This window comes from Pseudonaja textilis, chromosome Z (genome assembly GCF_049901715.1).
Source record: "Pseudonaja textilis isolate UNSWEBS1 chromosome Z, rPseTex1.2, whole genome shotgun sequence".
NCBI lineage: Eukaryota > Metazoa > Chordata > Lepidosauria > Squamata > Elapidae > Pseudonaja > Pseudonaja textilis.
Genome location: NC_142008.1, coordinates 95,966,854 through 95,979,099, shown reverse-complemented (window position 1 = coordinate 95,979,099; position 12,246 = coordinate 95,966,854). Strand labels below are relative to the sequence as shown.

Genomic DNA, 12,246 nt, shown 5'->3' with positions numbered 1-12,246 from the left:
TCCATTCATTTTCCTTCTACCTGCAATGGAGGTTTTGTTCCTTAGGTGGAAGACACACCTGAGGATGTCACTGGGTTAGAGATCCCTTTCTCACACATAGAAATATAGCTGCCTTAGAAAATGTGATCCTGCAGCAAAGGCAGTTCAGATTGGTAAAGCTTCTCTCTCCTTTCAAAATGAGAGCAGGAAACCTTGCTGGGTCCGTACTGCTCCCAGTACCTCACTAGCTGCTGACACCACAATGGGGAGGGGTCCCAAGCTGGACATGATGGCAGGCTTGCTCAAATCACACCCACCTTGTTGGGCGCTCACCCAAAGATTATCGGAAAAGAGGATCGCTCAAATACAGTTTATTACTGCAGTTCCATAAATCTTCATGAGGCAAGGCAGAGCGAGACAGGCAGCTGGGCCATGAAAAGGAGGGAACAGCACTCAGCAGAGCATGAAAAATAGGCAGAGTGATCATCTAGAAATGGACCAGGAAAAAAAAAGCAAGAGGCAGAGAGAGAGAGAGAGAGAGAGAGAGAGACCTGCTGCAGGACATGAAATTGCATTGGGTGGATGGGGGAGTTGCGGGAGGGAATGAAAAAAAAATAAATGAAAAATCCGTCAGAATGATGAGAATCTTCAGGGTCCAGCCATTAAGGGGGAGAAGGGAAAGAGAGCCACGCTCCTGCTCCCAAGTCCTGCTGCAGCTGCCAAGACGTGAGTCTCTGTACTCTGCATACGCAGCGCCTGAGGAAGATGCAAGCCATTCGCTGGCTCACTAGAGTTTCCCCATACAGAGATAACCCTTTCTATTCCTCACTACTTGTAAATTCATGGCCTCCATTCCCTGACCTTCCATCTCTGGCTCCCTATGCTCAGTCTCTAAAGTCAGCCAGACACATGGCTATAACTTTAAACCAGGATTTAGTCCACAGATTTGTACAAGGTCTCAGAGACCACAAAGCAAGGATACTTCTTTTTTTTTTCTTGGAACAATTAAGAGCTTTAAATATATTTCTTGTGAAGAAAAGTCCAAATAATCCATGGCAATGGGATATATGGGTGATGGGAGTTTATATAATTTACAAGACACATGCACGAAGATACCCTTTCATCTGAAGATAAATGTCTACCCAGGTCAGTGGGACTCAGTAGGCAGGACCTAGAATATCTGACAAAAGGTTGTGGGATAGACTAACAGATGAGCCAAGGAGGCGGCAGAAAGAATTCCCATCCAAGGCTGGGTTTCAAATATGTGGACTCAAATATATCATTAAAGCATAGTTTAATGCTGGCTTTTTGAAAAAATAAAATTTTCTAACCCTCCTTAAATGGTTGGATTTTATGCAATACATCTAAGCACAATTCAGTTTGTTTCTTTTTTAGTTTAATGTACAGTGTAGCTAGGGGGACACAGTGGTTCAGTGGCTAAGACCCTGAGCTTATCAATCAGAAAGCTCGGCAGTTCGGCAGTTCAAATCTCTAGCACTGCGTAATGGAGTGAGCTGCCATTACTTGTCCCAGCTTCTGCCAAGCTAGCAGTTTGAAAGCATGTAAAAATGCAAGTAGAAAAATAGGGACCACTTTGGTGGGAAGGTATTGTAACAGTGTTCCATATGTCTGTGGTGTTTAGTCATGCTGGCCACATGACCACGGAGACATCTTTGGGCAGCGTTGGCAGTTTGGCTTTGTAACGGAGATGAGCAGTGCCCCCTAGAGCCAGAAACAACGAGCACCTATGTGCAAGGGGAACCTTTACATTTACCTTACAGTGTAGCAACTGAAGAATATTGAGATAAACATGTTCAGGAATATGCTAGGTTATAGCTACATAAAAAGTGTAAGCTAGTCTGTTGTATTTACCCTCCTGTTGTAGCAAAATTTGAATTCTCCAAATTCTCTAGCTTGGCTGACAGTTGGACATGATGTGAGAAATAACATCTCACATATTAATTTACACATTGAGATATTCCAGGTTGGAATATAGTAATCAAACCAAAGCAACTGGATCTAATATCCCAAAAAGTTAGTGCCAAATTTAATGGGCAACTCAACTATCAATTTTCAATTTTTCTTTTCTTTCTTTTTTCTTTTTGTAGTTTTGATTGGTTTACCACATCAGCGCACAAATTAAAATCTCCATCATTCAAATTGGAGAGGCATTGCATTTATAGGCAAATAGGTTTTAATGACAAACATCAGAAAGAATTGCATACTATAGTAGTAATTTCAATATCGTTGGGACTTGTGTGTCCAATCACACTTGGCCAATAAATAACTATTCTGTTCTGTTCTGTTCTGTCCTATCCTATCCTATCTCATTAATTAAACAAATGTTTTTGAAACTTTCTGGACGGAATGTTAACTTTTCTGAAAGCTGATTAGAGCCTGTTCAAGGCAAGGAAAGTCAGTCAAAGAGCCTGAAAGATAGCTCTGAGACTATTAGTAAGGATTTCCCTGTGATGCAGATACAGAGACAATGGGCAGAATTCCATTTCTTCACTAAAGTTGCTGCTGTTATTTTTCACTTTCCAACAGCAGTAATCAAACTGATGGCCCACGGGCCAGATGTGTCATGCGCAGGCCACACCTACCCCAGCTCCATGAAGAGAAAAACATCAGGATATATCACGTGATGGCAATGTGACACCACAAGTTTGACACCCGTGTTCTAGAGCTATCTTCCCCAATCTGGTTTATTCTACATATTCTGGACTACAGTTCTGATTTACAGTTCTGATAATGGAAAATATTTGTAGCTCAGGGTTGAAATGAAGAGTCTTTCATGCTCTCATGGGTGGGTTTCACGTGGGTGCTTGCTTGCAGACATTTCATTACCAAACTAGGTAACATCATCAGTGGACTGATGTAATGACATATCTGCAAGAAAATAACCAACCTCAGAAAGCACAGAGGTCTATAATTCTTATAATGTAACTGGTAATATGGCTATGCTGACTAGAAAATATGAGAGTTGTGAAGCACCCTTCTGGAAGGTGCCATACTAAAGAAGAAACTTGTCTAAGCAATAATGGCAACCAAAGAGCAGGTACTTTTTATACAAAGTCCATATTTTCCACCTCATTTACACTTTCCCAGAATTCTCTTCAATATTCTATCTGTGATTTCAGCACACTGTTTATTAGAAAATTTGATGGAGAAAAATTTAACTTCAGGACTCTTTTAAAAAACTATATTGATCTGCAAGGAAGACTGTAATAATATAACCCACTTCATTTTACTCTGTATGCACCCAATAATTAATGAAATTATTTTGAAAAAAAATGTGCAGAATTTTTGCAATTATTCTGAGAGGCCAAACTTTTTTGTCAAAGATTTTTGCCTAATCCAGACTGTTTTCCAGCTAACAGAATTATGATATTGTAATGTGTTTGACCAATTTAATTAACACTGAATTAGCTTCATCTACTGAGTTCAGGTTAATAAACAGCAAATATATCAAATATATTGTTTGGTTGGACTTTGTGAAATTAATTGCCAGTTCATTGTTGTTTTAACTGTGTAGTTGCTGAAGGTCTGTTTTTGGTTTGTAGTCTGATTTTTTTACTTGATTTTTTAGAGAATGGGAAGTATGTTTTTTAATGTGTTCATTGTTATGTTTTGGTATATGCTTTTATGATTGCAAACTGCTTGGAGCCATTTGGAGTTTGAAGGTATATAAAGGCTGTAATAAATCAATAAACAAATCCTCAACATAAGCAGATTAATGATACAATAAAGCACCAGTAAAGCACACTGTAGGCTAAAGGTTTTCTCAAATTAAAACGTCAGCAAAACAGTAAAGTCTTTAACTTGGCATCAAAAAACATACAATGTAAGTGCCATATTTCTTTTTGAGAAGCATTTCATATGGATATCACCACAAAAGAACACCCTATTTTTTGTTGTTTTTCAGATGGGACAATAAACACTATGGACAGAAGGAGGATTTAGATATTCTGAGGTTGTATGGACCCAAATTTCTTATTTTCCAATGCTGGTCAAGCCATCAATGTTAGCAGAAATGCAGTTCCAGTGTTACAAACTATATTCTCTATTAGGGAGAATAATAAAAATTAATTCAGAAAGTTAACAAGATGCATTTGAGAAATCTCTTCCAATGGGTGCTTAATTATTTCTTCACCTACCAACCAAACCATCAAGAGCCAATTTTGTTCCAGTATATCTAGAGGTCTGCATAATAGGGTTTGGGGTTCTTCCTGGGGTTCTTTGGTCCTTTTATGCAGACCACAGACCTACTTGGTTGTATGCAGATCTGTGCCAGACATTCCTTCCTTCCTCCCGCCCTCCTTCCTTTCCACCTTACCTTTCCTTCCCAGACTAGTGATTAATCCTATAGTACTACTATAAGATTATTGTCCCTTTGTATTATATAGTTCTGTTTTTCATTATAGAAACAATAGATCTCTCAAGGACTGTTCCCTGGGATTCAAATAATGCAATGGTTATGAAAAATATTGGGTAATATGAAATGGTGAGTATACAGTATGTCGTAGCCCTGTAGGTTTTTATCATTTTTTCATTTTATAAGTGGAATATAAATTTGAGAGCAAAAAAATCCAACAACATTCATATGCATGCCAAGTGGCAGGGAAGAATGGCGATGACCCAGTGAAAGGGAGGGGTGCAGAAGCAGCAGAATTGTCCAGTGGTTGCCTTGGTGGCCATAATCTGGACTAAGAAACTAGCCAACACCACTTCCCAAAATTCAGACTGAATTCTGGTTTAGCTATAGCCAGGAACAACACTAGATAGGAGCAGCTTAATACTGCAATGCAGAATTTCTCCCAGTACTTCTCAAGTCTTCCCAAATCTAAATTCATAACCAAGCTAGAAGCAGAAACACCACATTCTTATAGGACCTAAGTATTAATTCAACTACTTATCTTCTAATCAGATATATGTTGCCATTGTCCTTAAATGCTCTCATGCATTCAATATCAGACAAACAAAGCTATCCCTACAACAAATACAAACATGACATCAGATATGGCAACATCTAGAATTAGATAGGAGACCATTTCAATCTACCAGGACATTCCATTACAGATCTTAAGTTTTTCCATTCGTGAATAAGAGAATTGCCAAAAAAAGCTCTGAGGTGATTATCTCTGAATTATAGTTCATCAAGTAGTCACCTGGGTTTGAACAGAAGACAATTATTCCTATCCACTGTACGTATTAATTAATGCTGCATTGGTAACCTGACTGCTTTGGTATGTATCGTTTCTATTGAGTGGGTCACTGTACTTAGTTTATACATCTTCACCCTTCAGTTGAATTACTGTGATTGATACTTTCTGTGTGCATTTCCCTGCAAATTCTGTATTTAGACTCCTTACCAAGTTTTCCAAGTGGCACTTCAGTCCTAAATATGTTAGGTTTTTCAGAGATCATTAGGCTTTTTACCTTGAATATGCTCCAAATAACACGAAACACCACAAATTACAGATTAAACCTGTCCCTGGTTTATTGGCTTTTAAATTTTAAATGAAATTGTCAATTTTGTGTCTTCCTCTACCCAATAGAGACCACTAGAAAGAGAAAGAAGAGGATACAGGATGAAAACAAACTCAGCCACCCAAAGACCGTAACACAAGTGACCTGTCCTGAAGGCTTTGCTGCAAGTCACTGTCTCTTATAAGGAACCGTGGTACAAAAGCTACTTAGCAGCTAATATACAGGTCTGGGGAAGAAACCAAAGTTCATCCCTGTTCATACTATCACTTCTTTTTATGATCTAATGGACAACATTTTCCCAGGATTGTCTATCAGTCACTGCTTCTTTGAGCTTGGATCAACTGGTTCTTGTATCTTCAGTGATAGTATCTAGCCACAGTGCCATCTGTCAGATTAGTTTTTGATTGCCCTCTATTTTTCTAAGCATCGGAACTTTCCCCCCCATGACTCTTATATCTGCATTAGCATGTTTAAGCTTTATCTTCATTATCAGTGTGTCCAGTGAGTAGTTTTATTTTGCTTCATCTAGCATTGAATGACTTCTTGTATTCTTCTTTCTTCTCCTTTTCTTCTACCAATTTCAACAAATTTCTCCAGTATTCAAATTCAGTTCAAAAGCATTCAGTTTTCTTTGTTCAGCCTTTCTAATGCTCCAGCTTTCACCATCATATTAAAGCTGGAAAAAAACATGGTTTTGACAGTACGTACTTTTGTTGTCAGTGTGATGTCTTTGCCCTTTAATATTTCTTCTAGATCTGTCATAGTCATTTCATTCAGTAGCAAGCAACTCTTTATTTCCTAGCTTTAGTCACTATCCCTGTGATTTTTTGAGTCTAGGAAGATACAAATCTGTAATAGCTTTAACTTCTTATCTGCCTATTTGCTTTGAGTTGGCATTGCTAGTTGATCGCATCTTACATTTTTGTTTTGTTTTTGTTTTTATATTTGAGCAGGATTTTTTTTTATTCGTTACTTTCATTTTCAACAAGAAAATGTCTCTAAGCCTACGTGGAATTAGACTCTGGGGCTACAGTCCCTGTTTCCCTTAGCTCAACTGGGTAAATTGATAATTAAATAGATGCTTATTTGTGTATGTGCAGGCATACATAATTATAAATGATGATAACCCTTTTCTTTCCTTCCTTCCTTCCTTTTTTCTTTTTAAAAAGTGCCATCCTTACTCTTTCAGAATGAATAAATTCATCCTTGATAAATGCAAAAATGGTGAATGGAAACTAAGAATAAGTTTGTAGAAATATCAACAATGTACAATATTTTTCTGTTTGTCCCTTTGTTTTTCTTTAAAAGCATCCATCCTTTCACTCAAAAAGAGATTGTGAATGGATAAGATATAAAAATGTATGAATGAATAGAAGATATGTTCACACTATTCCTAGCATACACAAATTATGCAAAATGCTAAGCCATAATATGATTTGATATGGGGACAGGCTCATTGAGAGGGCTGTTATATAATATATAATAACGTTATAACAGCTTCTACAACCTTTACTGTATCTCAACAATATATTGAGGGAGTGTTTCTACCTTCACAAAATTTAATGCAGATACTCCTTGCTGAATCATCACAATTGGGACCAGCAACTCCATCACTAAGCAGTGTGATCATTAAGTGAGACATCGTGTGATTGCAACTTGTGGGGTTTTTTTTCCTGCCAGCTTCTTCATTAACTTTCCTTGTCAAAAGCCAACTGTGAAGATGCAATTTGTGATTTTGTGACTGTGGGACATTGTGATGGTTGTAAATGCCTGCAATTATGAAGAACATAACTCTCAATCACATGACTACAGAGTTGCTGTGTTGGTCATAAGTTTGAGAACCAGTCATAAAATTACTTTTTCAGCATTGTTGTAACTTCATTCATTAAACAGGACAGTCGTTAAACAAGAACTACCTGTTGTTTCCGGGCAACAATTGGTAATCCCTCTACCACCCAGCATCATCTATCAAGAAAATCAATCACAAACTGCTTCCCTGATTTTTTTATCATGATGGGGTTGGCCTATGACTGGCCAGTTCTATATGTCTTGACTTCTTTCCCACTGGTCATAACAAGAGACTCTGCTTTTGGAACATTCATTGGCAGGATAAGCCCTTTTATACCCTGAGGAGCACAGAAGTTGCATTGCCTGGAACTTTCCCTGTGGACCAGGGTTGTTGTTGTTGTTTTTCGAAGAACTGACACTTGCTCTGCAATTCTAGTTATGAAAACTAAAATTTAACAAGATTAAAGACATAGGAATAATGTACTAATATCTCAATTTCTCAGAAGACAAGGAAATTTGAGAGATAGCAATTTCCATAGCAAAAATAGCAATTTTTTTTCAAAGCTGCTGCTAAGAACATTTGCATAGGGCTACCATGGAAGCTGTCCTTTTTAAAGGAATGAATAGCTTTCTTTATTAAAAAAAATCTGTTTGCCAGGTGAAGTGCACACTGTTCTGCTCCCTGATAAAATGATGTTCTTATCTCATCTTTGGTTTCCTACACATTTGGCCTTTTGTGGACTTAGTATCAGGTCCAAGCAAATAGAAGGGGAAAAAAAAAAGGTTGCACAAGTGAGATATCCAATGACTGTGGCTGCGAATATCAGAATGACCAGAAAGGCACAGTGCCCAGTAATTAGGCAAGGACAGAATCCTTGCCAAGCCATTTGAAGCAGGGGAAATGGCTATTTCTGACCATTATTCTCCCAGGCTATTTTCTCAAAGAGTCTACATAGAAAATTCTATGTTGGGAAAAGAAGGAAAGTGCCATTTTCAAACCAGAACAACAAAAGGTGGCTCTAGACTGTGTCAGCAGATGATTTGGTATGAAATAGAGATAGCACTATGAGGACACTTCCCTGGAAGGCTTAGTATTTATATGTTGTGGCATACAAAAAATGGGAATGAACCTTTAATACGTTGTATTAACCCAGGCAGTTGTGATTTGTTTAATATCATTATCATTCTTTAACTTCATTAAAGAAACTAGCCTAGTGTGAACCCATTCTATTATTCTCTGCTACGGCTGGAACACTTTAACTTTGTTCTGTCTCAGAAAATATGTATCATTTTAGTAAACAGTGTTCAGGGTCACTTAGCTGAAAATGGTTATATTGCTCAACCAACCTCTATAAAACATGAACCCAGTTCACTCCAAGGTATTCCACTATAACACTCCATAGAAAAAGCTTTTTTCAAAATTCAGAGCTTCTGATTGAGTTTTGACTCAATCAACTGAACCAATACTAAAGATACAGGGACACCATCCATCTTCTACTGTCGTTATTTTTCAGTACTGGAGATAGGCAAAGGAAATTCCTGAGTCCAATTATGTCTCACATCCTAATGATTGGGAATCCATTAATTGATTCTTCTTAAAAGAGGTGAAGGAGCAAAAGAATTACAGACATGTCTCCAGATGAAATGTGTTTTGGCAAAGTTTTAGGAATGCTGTTCTAAACCTCTTTACCAGAATGGTTCAATGAATTCTACAAAATGTACAATGCAATTTTAAAAAATAATGTTTTTGCTATAACACAAGATGATCTGATTCTGTGATTATTATTTTGCTCCATTCATTTACTTCCTAAAAACAGCAAGTCATGGACAGTTGCATCCAGACTCCTTGTACCTCATTTTAGCCAAGATTCAGAAAACTCACATTCCTGATATAATTCTTATCCTAAAAATCAGTAAGCCATTCATTCCTGTTTTGCAGTATTCTTCATAATTTTGGACAGATTGTTACTGACAGTTTATTTGCAAAGATGTTGTAATATGCATTACCATAAAAATAATTTTAAAATTCAATAATACTCAATGCAATAGCTAAACAATCCTCTGCCAAACTTTAGTGCCAATTGCAAACAACTTTGCAACATTCCTATACATAAAAAAGCTGTTAAATAAACCAGAAAGATACCATGTGGGAGGTGTAACTTATCTCTTTCTGCCAGTCTAAGTCAAAGACTTGTGGTTTCACCCTATTTCTGCAACTTCTTATTTCACATAAAGATTCTGAACAAAATTCATTCCAAACTAGACATGATATATATCACTATCATCACTGAAATCAACATTAATAACTTTAACATTGGTGGGAAGAATCTATTTAGAATGAAAGCAGTATCCTTTCCAATCCTCTTTTCTCTTGAATCAGGTCCATTGATGATTGATGAGAAAGAAGGGAAAAACTATCTAGAGCAGGGGTGTCAAACTGATGGCCCATAGACTGGATACCTCCCATCCAGACCATGCCCACTCCAGCTCCGCGAAGGGAAAAAATGTCATGAAACATCATGTGATGGCAATGCGATGCTGCGAGTTTGACACCCAAGAGCTAGGGCAAAGTTGACTCTTAGAAGTATCAACAGAGTTTCCGTTCGGATGATAAACTGAATGCTAACTGAACTCAAGAAGGACTAGCTCCATATATTTTGCTGCTCAGAATATTCCCCTATGTTGCAACTCATTATATCATAAAAGATCAATTAAGTTTTTGCCATACAGTGCTCTCAATTACACATGGACAATTGTTGAAAAAATACAACCTCATCACTCTTCTAAAAATCTGAAGGATGCCACGATGCTCAATTCTTCAAGGAGATAATAGCAGAATGAATCTGACCTGTAGTTTAGGAGGAGAGGGGCATTCCCACATCAGCCTGGACTGGCGGATAGACATCGTTGTACTGAAATCTGTATGTACTGTATGAATAACACACAAGCAAAGTTGTGGGATTTGCATCACAATAGTGATGGTAGTCCTTGACTTACAGCCACAATTGAGCCCAAAATTTCTGTGGCTAAGCAACAAAGTAAATTTTGCCCATTTTTCCCCCCACCTTGTCTTTGTTTGTCAAATGTTCACAAAAGGCCACCACACAACCCCCAGACACTGCAACCATCATAAATATGGATCAGTTGCCAAACATCTAAATTTTGATCATGGAGATGCTGCAACAGTTGTGTGAAAAATGATCATAAGTCACTTTTTTCAATGTTGCTGCAACTTTGAGCAGTCACTAAATGAAGTATTGTAAGTTTGGGACTACCTGTAATGCTGCTTTTGGGATTCTCCCTCCCTTTGCTTCTTTGGTAAATGCCACTGAATAAGCCCCTTTCTGATCCTACAACTAACTGTCACCTGATTTTGTCTTTGACATAGTAGGTATCAAATTTTACACACCTGGAGGCAGTAGGAGGCAGTTGGGTTAAGGGTCAAAACATTACTTAAACAACAGTTACAGTTAAGAATGACAAGCAGCCTTTGTCCCCCATGGAAACAGAGAAAGTTAAAGTATCATACATAGACCAAAAAAAAGATGTTGCCTGAACATATTTCTGTCATAGTTAAGTGCTGGTGGGGTCACTCCAAAGGACATAATTTAGAAATATTGCACAATAATAAAAAAAACACTAATATCTCTCTTATCAGAGTTTGATCTCTTGACCTTAACCGCCTCTCTCTATTGTAGCTCCAGTTGCTTTCTGCTCCGCTATTGCCCTCCAGTGCCCTTACTTTTGTCTCCTTTTCTCAAATTATAGGGTTTAATATTCAATTCAATAATCTACCAATCACTTTGGCAGTTCAAGACTAAATATCTCTCTTCCTCCATAATAGAAAATAATATAATATATTATTATATTAAATAATGAGCCTATTCGTGTTATTTTAAGACACCCAAATTATCTACTGGGACCAGCTACTTCACTCAGTTTAACTGCTGGCCCAGATCTATACTCAGGGGTGGGATTCAAATTTCTTAACAACTGGTTCTGTGGGCATGGCCTAATTTGTGGGTGTGGCTTGGTGGTCATGTGACTGGGTGGGTGTGGCTTGCCGATGGGGGTGACAGTGGTTACGTGACTGGCTGAGCGTGGCTTGTATGAAAATATTGTAAATATTGTATATATTTATGTAAATATTGAATAATATATATATATTATATTATATTATGTTATATATATTATTACATTCAGCTTTGTTCGGGTATTTTCCCACATCATTATAGTTGTGCTTTTAAAGTTGTAGCAACGTTTCGGCAGAATCTCATCTGCCATCATCAGGCTTCTGTATTGTGTTCGTCTGTGAGTCAGACTTTTACAGTTGTTTCAGTTTAAAATTTGGGGCTAGCCTACTGCTGTGCCAGAATGGTTTTTTTCTTCATCCTGATTGTTTGGGAGTCTTGGTCTGTGTTTATTGGTCTTGGAGTTTGCTGTGTTCTGCTTGATTGGTGTTTCTAATATCTTCTGTCTGTTTTGTGGCTTTTTTTTGTCTTGATTGGCTGGCAACATTGTGTTCCTGTATCGGAGGCTTTTAGTGCAGCTTGGCTCTGAGTTGACTCGGAGTTGCCTTGGCTTTTAGTGCAGCTTGGCTCCGAATTGACTCAGAGCCAAGTTGCACTAAAAGTCTCCAATACAGGAACACAATGTTGCCAGCCAATCAAGACACAAAAAAAGCCACAAAACAGACAGAAGATATTAGAAACACCAATCAAGCAGAACACAGCAAACTCCAAGACCAATAAACACAGACCAAGACTCCCAAACAATCAGGATGAATAAAAAACCATTCTGGCACAGTAGTAGTCTAGCCCCAAATTTAAAACTGAAATGATAGATAGATAGATAGATAGATAGATAGATAGATAGATAGATAGATAGATAGATAGATAGAGCAACTTTTATCCAAAGTCAGGCAAAGCAGATTGAGTTATTTGCAGAATCACAGATTCACTCACAGATCCACTTTTCTGCAATCTGCTG

The 12,246-nt window shown here is 37.7% G+C and overlaps 1 protein-coding gene across 12 annotated transcripts in view; it reads right to left on the bottom strand.

The window, feature by feature from the left end:
* Positions 1–12,246, bottom strand: part of SRCIN1 (SRC kinase signaling inhibitor 1) — a 267,852-nt gene that overhangs the window by 177,202 nt on the left and 78,404 nt on the right. The window lies entirely within an intron of this gene.